The 12,671-nt window shown below is 39.5% G+C and overlaps 1 protein-coding gene across 7 annotated transcripts in view; it reads right to left on the bottom strand.

Annotated features, from left to right (window-relative positions):
* Positions 1-12,671, bottom strand: part of oser1 (oxidative stress responsive serine-rich 1) — a 50,071-nt gene that overhangs the window by 20,703 nt on the left and 16,697 nt on the right. For 4 of the 7 annotated variants that reach the window (XM_072556209.1, XM_072556212.1, XM_072556213.1 and 1 more), the window contains one exon: positions 1,539-1,648. The exons of the other annotated variants lie outside the window; for them this stretch is intronic. The gene's annotated coding sequence lies outside the window, so the exon portion shown is untranslated. The remainder of the gene's footprint in view (positions 1-1,538; positions 1,649-12,671) is intronic. 7 annotated transcript variants of the gene reach the window in all.

The raw sequence follows: 12,671 nt of genomic DNA on the forward strand, positions 1-12,671 counted from the left end.
TGACCAAAAGAACATAGGAACTCCCATGAACAAGGAGGGAAAAAAAAAGTGTCAGGGGAAAGTCCAAATTGCAAGAACAGTCACTGGAACAGCCTTCCAAACACAGTTTATGAATCATTTCAAAGACTTCCAATTGCAACTACAATAAACATTTGATATAGTTTCAAACTTCAGCTCACAAACTGTTGCAAACCAAATAATAAAAGATCATTGCCTGATGCTCAGCTTATTCCCATCGGATGGGGAAGGAGGGACACAGTTAGCTGGAAGCAATGTACGACTCACAAACGATACATCAAAATCTAAAAGTACCAATACAAGTATCAAATAACAAAAGGAATAAGGAGGAATCAAACCTAGTTTTGGCACAAAGTTTTAGATCAGTTGGGTCAAAAATGGCCATTTCAGTAACTTATTCCAACAGTCTAGGATGTAGTTTAATTCCATATCCATTTAACGAAAAGCAGTTATGTTCTATAATGAATGCTTGATCTGCATACTCTGCAAGCTTAGTGCCCCAAGCTGCGAATGCAAGAACGTTCCTCCAATGAATTCAAGGTGCACTGAGCCAGTGTACGAGAATTGGTTACTAGAAAGGCAATCTGTTGAATTTTCTACCCCAAAGTCAGGTGGAGACTGGGATATGAATAAATTGGAGTTAGACAGATTTTAAATTAGTAGGATTGAAGGGCTATGGGGAGAAGACAAGAAAATTTGGGGGGGGGTGTGGAAACCATATCAGACATGATTAAATGGCTGAGCCAACTCAATGGGCTGAAAAGCCTAATTGTGTTCCTATACCTTATGAAATTTATGAACAGTTAAGTGAAGAAACTGAATTTCTTCACAGTCAAGAGAAGGTTAAGTTTTTCTTATAGAATCCCTAAAGTATGAAAGCAGGCCATTTAGCACAAAAAGTTCACACTGACTGCCCAATCAGCATCCCACCCAGACTCGCCCTTACCCTATCCCTGTAACCCTGCATTTCCCATGGGTAATCCACCTAACCTAAACTGACACTAATGGCTATATAGCATGATCAACATACACATCTTTAGATTGTGGGGGAGGAAATCTGAGCACCTGAAGGAAACCCACACAAACACAATGTCTGTATGACATGGGCACACAGTCACTTGAGGCTAGAATTGAACCCAGGACCCTGGCTCTGAGAGGCAGCAGTGTTAACCACCAAGGCAATATGCCACCCCTACATTCACTAAATCTCAATGAAGTATCAAATTAATCCTTTTAAGTAGCGGAAACTTAGACTTCTTCCCTTGACCAATAATTTATTTTAAACAGATCAGAGGAGATTTTTTCAGAACACTGGAGGGTCATTGGACCCAAAAGGTTAACTGTTTTATCACCACAAATACTGCCAGAGTTTTCCCAGCAATTTGTGTTTTGGTTTCTTATGCCAAGCAGCTCTAGTTCTTTTGGTTTTTTTTAGTTCAGGAATTTTTCTTCGTAGTATCACAATGACCTCAAGTAAACACTCATTTCTCTTTCTTTACCTTCCTGATTTTAAGTCCTACCTTTAAGCAGTCGAACAAGCAACGGGAAATTTTAGTTTCTCGAAGTCCCTGATCTCAATCTCTCCTACTTCCATTTTCTATGCAGTTTGGTGAAACACTGACTAGTTTTCCTTGCATGTGAAAGAGAGAAAAATTCATGAATTTAACATTTTTTTAAAAAATACATGCGAACATGAAAATCAAATTTTCATCTCAGATGTTCACCTAGAAGTTCTACATTACAAAATAAGATTACCATCTATAGTATGACATTAGTTACATTTCTACTATTCATTCCTCTTTGAAATTCTGCATTAAATGTACAACTTGATTTACCATTTTTCTACGCTGTGAATCCAGTTTGAAGTGAAAGGTTTCCACAATTACAATGTCTAGTGAAACTAGGATCAAAATGTCAAAAGATACCAAATCGGAAATATTGCCTTAATTGATGTTAGTTATTTGGGGGGGGGGGGGGGCGCGGCATTAAAAAAAAGAGTGAATAATTTAAAAAGGCACGAGACCAGGGAAATATGCATAAGCCCAAGAAAATTAGAGCGCCTGAAGCAAGTTATACGACTCGGAGCACAGATTGGATGCACCCAAGAAAAAGGGATCATTAAATTTCCATTACAAATAACTGAATAGTGTGAGCAGAAAAACCATCTTGACTAGGTGCATTTACGATTAAAACACATGAAAATCCTCTTTTGATGTTGAGGTGCCAGTGTTGAACTGGAGTGGACAAAGTCAGAAAAACAGATGACACCAGGTTAGAGTCCAACAGATTTATTTGAAATCACAAGCTTTTGGACCGTAGCCCCTTTCACCTGGACTTTAAACTGGTGTCGGGAGATTTTCACTTTGTCCATTTATTTTTGGGGGAAGTATTTTCCCCTGAAATCCTGTAGTGAAGTCATAAAAATAAAAGCTGCGAATGCTGAAACACCATGACAGATCCAACGATTGGGAGGATACAAGACCAAAGATTAATCATGAGAGAGTGTAAGCCAGTCTTGGTAATGCAGAGGATATGGAATAGGAAGCTCATCTCAGGTCAAAAAGGCTGATTTGATCTCACAATGCAATCAGTGCCTATATAATAGCCGAGTTAAGACTACAAAACAGTTCCTGATATTTAATAGACTATTTCTGCTTCTTTAGTACTAGAAGTCAAACAAGCTCAAGAACTCATTAACAGAACAGTTCTTAGTCATGAGGTAAAGCTACGCATTTACGATGTCAGTCAGACGTTAAAGAACCTTAACTGTGCATTTTGTAATCTCAAATAATATAAATGGAAATGCAATTGATAGCAAGGTTGTACACAGTTTCTGCAATATCTATGCAGTAAAATGAAATAGATTGTATCCTTTAACTCAGCATACAGGCTTGAAAATAAGGGGACAAATACCATGACACTGCAAATTTGTAGCTTATAGCACAATACAAAGAATGTAAAAATAAAAAAACAGAGCAAGTATCTTCATTTCCAGTGTGCAGTTAGCAAACAGTGCTTTTGTGGTCTGCTGACATTCAAGTAGAGATGCCCAGTTTATGCAGAGGGCACACAGTGTGCCAACCAGATTATTTGTAAATTTGTATACTTGTAAATGGCATACTCTTATTCAGCAAGGCAAGCTTTTACAGTGTATGTGAGGCACAAAGACAGACTTTGTGGCTGCAAGTTCAAAGGCTGCTGTGGAACTCAAACAAAGTTCTGATAGCTAGGAGGTCCTGCAAATGCTTGTTTTTTTTTGCTGGTAGGCATTATGAAGAAATGTATCGCATATCATTGAGAATATGGAATTCAAAACAGCAGCATATAGGTGTTGTTATTTTTGTTAAGGGTTTTAAAAACTAATGACAACCCTTCAATTACACAGACCTAAGTCAGTATGTGTTAGAGTGCAAGTGACTGCAAACCACTGGAGTGATAATGGAATAAGCTGTTTATACTGTTGGGTTTACGATGAGCAAACATCAAAGGCCATAAACTGGTTTTCTGTTCAGAATAAATCAAGGATTGATTGTAACCTGGAGACTGAAAGTTTTTATGGTAGTTTCAGAAGAGATCTGATCTGGGTCAGAAGTATAGTTTCTCTTCTGGAAAGGAGTTTTTCCAGAACAGTTAAGGGAATAAATTAACTCAGTTAACAAGTTTAATTCAGGATTTCTAACCAAACAATCCTGGGCTAGAAGCCATTGAGTTATTAGAAGCAGAGAAAAATCAAAGCTCTCAGCTTACAAGCATTCACACAAGATTCTACAGTTCACAGAAAGAAACTCGGAAGAACAAAAGTAAGTTGAACTTAAAGATTTGATACACAGAAATAAGTTTGAAACTTTGTTTTGTGATTTTTTTCTAGACTGTCTTGTATATTTAGATTTTGTCTTTTAATAAACTTTTATCCTGTTGTTAATGAAACTTTCTAGCCGCAGTTACATTTCAGTAATTGATCGACAGATTATCAAAAATACAAATTCAGTCTGGCATCTGACTTGCCCATCATATCACTGACTTGGGACAGCATGGCCTAATAGAGTGCTGAGAGTTCTGATTGTTGCTGCAGCAAAACAAAAGGCTGTGAAACAAAAATCAAAACCACTGCACTGTCGGCACTGGAAATCTGAAACAATAACAAGTGCTGGAGAAACAGTCGTATGGCAGCATCTATATAGAGAAAAGCGGTTAATATTTCAACCAGTCATAGTGACCCATAATCAGAATTGGACTTGTGAAAGTAGAACAGTTCTGATGATGGTCACTGGACTCAAAACATTAATTCTCTTTTTCTCTCTCTGTAGATAGTATGAGACCAGCTGAGTTTCTCCAGCACTTTGTTTTTATTTCAAGAATCTGTGAACTGTTGGTATCACATTTGTTTGTAGGAAGTTTGTTTTATCATCTATTTCCCATCACCCAAATGCCTCTAGCCCAATCTTAAATCAAGAACCAAAGTCTCACACCCTCTCAAAAGCTAAAGCCTTCCCCACCTGTCATCCCACACAAATATGCTTGCTGCACCACGACATTAGCTCGGAGCCACATCATGTTAGAAACATTAAAATTGGGTCACACCTGAAAATGTTTGGGAAGCACTGGTTTATGTTTGACTGTCTTAAAGAGGTACCAGACAGTTGCAAGTATAGAATCAAAATCATAAATAACCAAGCATATACCATGCTGTTGCAGCAGTGTTACACTCAAACAAGTTTAATTGGTTGAGCAACAATGGGAGCATATTACAAACTAAATCAGTACAGAATTTGCATCTTACAGACACTAGAAACTGACAAATGTTTAGGCTGAGGAGCTGAATTGGATAGATTCAGGTTAGATATTGCAATTGGAATCTAGACAATGAAAAGAAAAAGGACAGGGATAAGTACAGAATCCAACATCTTGATCACTGCTATTTGGAAATGCATGCCTGCAAACATGACATTGGGAGGGCGGAGGAAGATTCTTAAGGTCTCAGTCTCCAAGTAATGCTCTACACTTTAAACGGCATGCTAATAATTATTGGTGCAGGTCTTGGATGTTTTTTTGCAACTTCCCAACAAGAAAGTCAAAAGAAAAAAAAAGTGAGGAAAAGAAGAGAGAGAGTTCAACTAACAAAACACTGGTCAGCATTCCCCTCCACCAGATGGAACGTGACATAATCTCTCAAGCAGCTACATGCTTGAAGTACAACATGTCCCTTTGTTGGTACTTTCATTTAATAGGTTTAACATGTACTGATCATCACACCTACATCATCCGCATAAGTCAGCTGGAAATCATTTCCAGACAGACCTTGATATCAAATTTGCAGTATTTCAACTCAGTGTAATGTTAGGAGCCTCATAACAAGAATTTGTTAAGAAAAAACAACTCAATGCTATACATGCGTTGACCAAATATACTCTTCAAAAAAGAGAGAAGTTTGGTACGGGACATGTGGCAAATAATCAAAAGCCTTGTTCAAAAAGATAAGTTTTAAAGACCATCTTAAAGAAGGTATAGTGAGAGTTGGAGATTTGGCGGGCGGGGGGGGGGGGGGGGGGGTGGGGGGGGGGGGGGGGGTGGGGAGGAGAAGAGTTTCAGGATTTAAAAAAAGGTGTTTATATAGTTACATTTGTATTTGTAAAAGCTGAGTCTTTACTTTCCTGGGTAATTTACACTCATTTAGTTTGTTCCAATTGTAATCAACACTTTAGTGGAGTTTTGCTGATTTATAGAACACTTCAAACGCGCATGCTTACCACTACACTTTGCAATGCCAGGTTTAAATCCTGGAACTTCCTTCTCAACTGACATGGTGGGTGTAGTTTCACCACCATGGACTGCATATTGATGCCATAGGGTTGGAGGGTCCTGAGGCAGAAGAGGAGGCATTCTTCCTCCATGCCTCAGGTGGCAAGGGAGTGGCAATGGAGGCAACCCAGCACCTGCAGGTTTTCAGCACAGTAGTGGGGGTTGAAGTGTTCAGCCTCAGGGCGGTGGGATTAGTTGGTGTAGGTATCCTGGAGATGTTCTCTGAAGCGCTCTGCAAGTAGGCATCCTATCTCTCCCGACACCAGAGACAGTAAATGAACTGCGGGTGAAACTCTGTTGGATGTGGAAGGCTCCTTTGGGGTCTTGGACGGAGGTGGAGTGGGGTGGGGGGAGGTGTGGGCACAGGTTTAATAATTCCTGCAAAGGCAGGGAAAGTTGCCAAGTGGGGAGGGTGCATTGTTAGCAGGTGTGGACCTAACAAGGTAGTCGTTGAGGGAACATTCTTTTATGGAAAGCAGATAGGGATCCTCCAACCCCATGGCATTCATGCCGATTTCACCAGTTTCTTAATTTCCCCTCCCCCACTTTACCCCAGTTCCTACCTTCCAGCTCAGCACTGTCCTCATGACCCGTCCCACCTGCTAATCTTCCTTCCCACCTAGCCGCTCCATCTTCCTCTCCGACTTATCACCTTCACCCCTACCTCCATCCACCTATTGCGCTCTCAGGTACCTTTCCCCTCAAGCCCACCCCTTCCATTTATCTCTCCACCCCAGAGGCTCCCAGCCTAATTCCAACTAAGGGCTTTTGCTCAAAATGTCAATTTTCATGCTCCTCAGATGCTGCCTGACCTGCTGAGCTTTTCCAGTACATACTCCAGCATCTGCAGTCCTCACTTTCATCCATCTGATCAAGATCCCATTGTACTCTGGAGTAACCTTCTTTGCTGTCCACTACACCTCCAGTATGGTGTCAACTGCAAACATACTAACCATACTTCCTACATTCACGTCCAAATCATTTATATAAATGATGAAAAGCAGTGGACCCAGCACTGGCTCTTGTGGCTCACAGCTAGTCACATGCCTCCAGTCTGAAAAGCAAACCTCCATCACCATCACCTTCTGTCTTCCACCTGAGAAACAATTCAGTACCAAATAGCTAGTTCTCCCTATATTCTATGCAATCAAACCTTGCTAGCTAGTCGACAAGAAACCTTGTCAACTGCCTTATTGAAGTCCACACAGATCACATCCACCACTCTGCCCCTCAGTGCTCTTTGTCACTTCAAAAAACTTAATCAAGTGAGACATGATTTCCCATGCACAAATTCATGTTGACTATCCCTAATCAGTCCTTGTCTTTCCAAATACATGTAAATCCTGTCCTTCAACTTGCCCACTACCAATGTCAGGCACACCAATTGATCGTTCCCTGACTTTTCTTTGACACCTTTCTTAAGTATCAGCACCACATTAACCAACCTCCAGGTCTTCTGGCATGTTGTCTGTGGCTATCGATGATACTACAAATATCTCAGCAAGGGACCCAGCATCATTTCCTTAACCTCCTAGAGTTCTAAGATACAACTGATCAGGTCGTGGGGATTTATTCACCTTTATGCATTTTAAGATGTCCAGCACCACCTCCTCTGTAATATGGACATATTTCACGATGTCACTTTATTTCCCCACAGTGAACACGGATGCAAAATACTCGTGTAGGATCCCCTCCACTTCCTGCGGTTCTTACATAGGCAGCCTTGCTGATCTTTGAGGGGCCTTATTCTCTCTAGTTACCCATTTGTTCTCGATGTATTTGTAGAATCGCTCTGGATTAACTCTAGCTTCCGAAGCTATCTATCTCATGTTCCCTTTTTGCCCTCGAGTATACTCCTACTGCCTTTATACTCTAGGGAATTACTGCTGTAAATACCTGACACATGCTTCCTCCTTATTCTTGACCAAAACCTCAACATCTCTGGTCATCCAGCATTCTCTACACAAACCAACCTTACCCCTCAAGATAACAGGAACACAGTGTTTCCGGACTAGTTATCTCATTTTTGAAGGCTTCATGTTTACCAGCCGATCTTTACCTGCGAACATCTGCTCAGAATCAACTTTTGCTTAACTGTCAAAAAAAATTGGTCTTCTTCCAATTTAGAACTTCAATTTTTAGTTCTGCTCTAGCCTTTTCCAACACTATTTTAAAATAGTAGATTTATGCTCCCAGGCTCCAAAGTGCTCCCGCAATGACATCTCAGTCACTTGCCCTGCCTTATTTCCCAAGTGTTTTGCACTTTTTCTAGTAGTTACATCCACTAGAATCAGAAAATTTTCTTGTACCCATTTCACAAATTTTTTGCTATTCAAACCTTTTAACACTATGGCAGTTCCAGTCTCAGTTTGGAAAGTTAAAATTCCCTACCATAAGAATAGTAGGATGGTAACAGATAATAGATCTCCTTACAAATTTGTTTTTCAATTTAGTGCTGACTATTTGGGGGTCTATTGTACAATCCAAAGGTACACTTAGTTCCTGCCCACCCTGTTTGTTTGACTCATTCCTTTTCCCAACTATACCGATTTCCCGGGATTCCACCCACCCCACTAGTTTAAATCCTTCTGAGCATTTGTCCCTGCCAGTATATTAGCCCCTTCCAATTCAGGTGCAATCAGTCCGTCTTATACAGGTCACCTCTACCGCAGAAGACATTCTAATGATCCAAAAATGTGAATCCTTCCCCAGGAGTAATCTAAATATTACTAGCCTCGAAGGCCTACTTTTTAAATTCCTGCCTAACTTCCTATATTGTCTCCTCAGAATCTACTCCTTTTGTCTTCCTAAGTCATTAGTTTCATTGTACACAATGACTGCCTGTTGGTCCCTCTCCTCTTTGAGAATATTTTGCAACCTCTCAGAAATATCTTTGATCCTCGCTCCAGGGGAAGCAACACCCCATTCCGACGCCTCACTATTCGCAGCAGAAGCATCCGTGTATGCCTCTGAGTAGAGTCCACTATCACAACTGATCTTTTTGAACCTGACTATAATTTACCTGTACATCCTTGTATCATCCTCACCACTTGTCCTCTTACCTACTTTTGTCATCTACAAACTTGGCGATAGCACATTCACTTCTATCAGAGACATCATTATTGTTGCTCACAACATCTATTAGTGAGTAGATATTGTGGTGCCTCTAGCTCTGCAAAAGGTACGGGTTGCCATCCTTATCACAACTGTCTCCTATCTTACCAATTTTACAGACATAAAAACTCAGTTAGGGGGTCACCCTGCTTTCACTTTTAGGTTCCTCGTGTAGTTGGCATGGCATCAAGCTAGAGCTTTGTCCTATTGAAGGTTGAAGTAATTTCAGGGCAAATGCACACATTCAGCTTGCAGCATTTTCCTGGTTCTGGTGTTCCATTAAGCAACTCAGGAAACTTTCCCCACTCCTGACTATTAGATATTTTCTGATCAATCTGTTCAGAGATGTCATTATACACCTCTACAACAGGTGGTTTCTAAACCCAAGCCTCCTAGTTTGAAAGTAAGGACACGACAATGCACCACCTAAAGTCCCAACTATTAGCAGGTAATAAACTAGCAGCACCTGTGGACACAGTCTGAGTTTCTAGGTTAACCTGTGTTGTGTTCTCATCTAAAAAAGTCTGAAGGAATATCTCAGACCTAATGGAATTGGGGATAGATGGGTGGTAAATCAGTGAGGAGTGTTTTGTGGTGTTTGGCTATCTTTAAAAAGGTGTCTTTTGAAGTATAACTTTAGTGGCAGAAGATAGTGAGTCAAAATGTAATGATTCGGGCTATGATTAATCATTAAGTGTTTTCTGAAAAGGAGCCTTAGGAAGTTACAATTTGGATATGGGTTACTCCATTACCAAAAAGAAAAGTTAAGCAGCAATTTCTTTTTTCCCCCCCCCAGAAATTAGAGGTTAATGACTTTGGATAGATTGTTAACTTTCATGGATGTGATTTATCCAGGTGGTTATCTATTGACTAACTGCTAATGAGGGGCATGGTTTAAAAAACTGAGGTCATCTAATCAAGATGTAATAAATAAGATGCTAAAGAGGACTGACAAAGTACACTCAGTTCTGCTACAAACACATGTTTCTTCAATGTGAATTGGCTTTAACGCGATTGAAGAATTTAGACAGATATTTGTAGAAAATGAACTTTCCTTACCTGTACTGACTAAGGAGATTCCTGTCCCATTAGTTTAAATGGTGCCACGATTACACAATTTTCTAACATGAGAACGGAACTATCACGTTATATCAGAACCGATTGTAGATATTAGAACAAATGATTCCTTGTGGGTCAACCTTGAAGGGGAGGTTATCATTTTGAAAATAAGGGGTAGTATATACAGAATAGATGAGGACCCTCTCAAAGAGTAACAAATTTGTGGAACTCACTACCCGGGAGTGTGGTGGATACTGGAACATGGAATACATTTTAAGGAGAAGATAAATAGGCAGATTTTTAAATTAATAACGGTTTGAGGGGTTATGGGGATCAGGCAGGAAAGTGGAGTAGAGGCCAAAATGTGATCAGTCATAATCGTATCAAATGGCAGAACAGGCCTGAGGGGGTGACGGGCTGTATTGCTCCTAAGCTCTCATGGTCAGATTTTCACAAATTTAAACAGAGTACTATGGAAAAGTACACAATGAAATTCAGTAAGTCGTATGTAAGACTGCAGAAATTTCATTTGGAAATGCCCCAATTTATGCTGGCATTTAATACTTTTTGGCATGGTCCACCAATTTAAGTATGTACAGATCTCTAATTTTGAGAAGAATCAAATTTGAGGAGAAACATATGCTACTAGAACATCAAGCAAACTAAAAAATATACTGAGGAAAACATTCATTGCCAGCGTAAAGACGACAACAAAATGTCAAAATATCAGGATGCATTTAAGAAATGAGAGTCACACCAGTTTCAGATTTGTGGTCAATAATAGCCTAGAAGTCTTCGAAAAGGGCAGTTATTCCTTCAACAAAAATAGCCAGAATCAATCATTATGTTAGCATGGATGTAGGGTCTAGCGAAATACCCTGTATGCTTAAGTAGGACATCGAAGAAAGCAAAACAAAACTGGATATAAAAATGACAAAAGATATTGTATTCCAAAAATCTGGATTTTGAATTTACATAAGAACACAGATTTCTTTAGTGAAGAAGTTATGTTCCATTAAAGTGGATTATTTTTACCTTCTGAAAACTAAGACAGTTAAATTGTGTTAATTATGTAGGCAAGTTACCAAACATTCCACTAAAAAAGGATAAAAAATTTTAGTAATAAATGCAGGAATAAGGAATGGGGAGTTACGATAAAAGGTCCAAGGAGAGAGGAGAGATAGATGGGAGACTTGTAATAAATATCAAAAGGACACAATCATGCCCAACAGCGTACATACTGTGCAAAAAAAAGAAAGAGTCCATAAGGTAGAGGACGTGGATTTAAAAGTATGGGATAAAGAAAAGCAGAATTTTAAATTTTGTAGATTTGGCAACCAGATTGTGTCAACAATAATACACCAGGACCAGTAACCAAATTTCACACTGACAATGGAGAGTACACAAAAGTCAGTGCAAGCGAGGGCTCCTAATGATTAATTCAGATGCGTGCACAAACATAATAGTTACCAACAGGCAGTAGAAAGACCTTTTCAGCAATGGGGTTTTTGAAAAATCATGGTAAAAGACAAAAATGGGTCATAACTTTTTGGCAGATCAGCCAAACAACAAATTAATATCTGCAGTAGCATGGGTTATACTGCTAAGAATTTATTGCAGATAGTGGGTGAACACAGTCCATTAGTTTTTGGTAGGAATACAGAAGTTCAGTAATAAATGGTTAACTCCCAGTGTGGGAAAGAGTTACAATTAATTCTACATTTTCCAGAGCATTTGTATGTACTGCATACAGGCAGAAAGCCTCCCACTAAAATCCAAAAAGTATCAAAAAAATTTGGAGACTTAAGATAAAAGATATGACCATTGGAAAATAGCTTCAACCTGGGAGATTGTTTATTATGAGAACTTAAAGAATGGAGAGGCCTAGAAAGGCTCTTGTTAAAAGACAGAATAATATGAGTATTAATTTGCTATTTGGCTGATCTGCCAAAAGGTTTTAGCATGGTAATCAGACTGTTCAGGTTCACTTTTCAAGTATAGATGATAAATTTGCAGATTCTTGAGAGAGACAGAGGATCATTTAAGAAAGTCAAGAAATACTGTATAAGACAAAACAGGAATATCACCAGGAACAAATACCAAGCTATCAAGTAGCATTAGCAGGCATGACATAGTAGAATAAAATTTACTTTTTTAAAATGGCAAACAACAATCTATGCAGTCAAGTGACTATGGGCCCAAAATTGGACATTCAAAATGGACTCTCGACCAGAGAAATTGGGTCTGACACAAAAGTTAACCAGATTAAATTAAACAGCCAGCATCTATCCACTACAGAAAACAATGGAATACCAGATCAAAGATTTATGGGAATCATTACAACTAGCCCAAGTGTTGAGCACCGGGGAGGCATCAATTAGACTTTTGGGCATTTTGACTTCCAGCCACTGTCTGAGTACATCAACTTTTCACCTCCGTGGCAACAGCAGAGGGTGTTGGCTTTACCCCATTGGATATTCTGAATCCCACTCACGACCCCAACAGCCAAAAGGACACAGAACATTAGTAAGATCCAGGTTGGAGATTACAAAACACATCTGGAAGCCATTCCTCAGCAAAGACTCCCAGCAAGACTTTTGGCAAAAGACAAAGTGGCAATCCAAGGTGACCTATGGCAAGATTTGCACTGACCTGACAGACTCACTTTTATGGAAGACAGC

The sequence above is a fragment of the Chiloscyllium punctatum genome, chromosome 37 (assembly GCF_047496795.1).
Source record: "Chiloscyllium punctatum isolate Juve2018m chromosome 37, sChiPun1.3, whole genome shotgun sequence".
Lineage (NCBI taxonomy): Eukaryota > Metazoa > Chordata > Chondrichthyes > Orectolobiformes > Hemiscylliidae > Chiloscyllium > Chiloscyllium punctatum.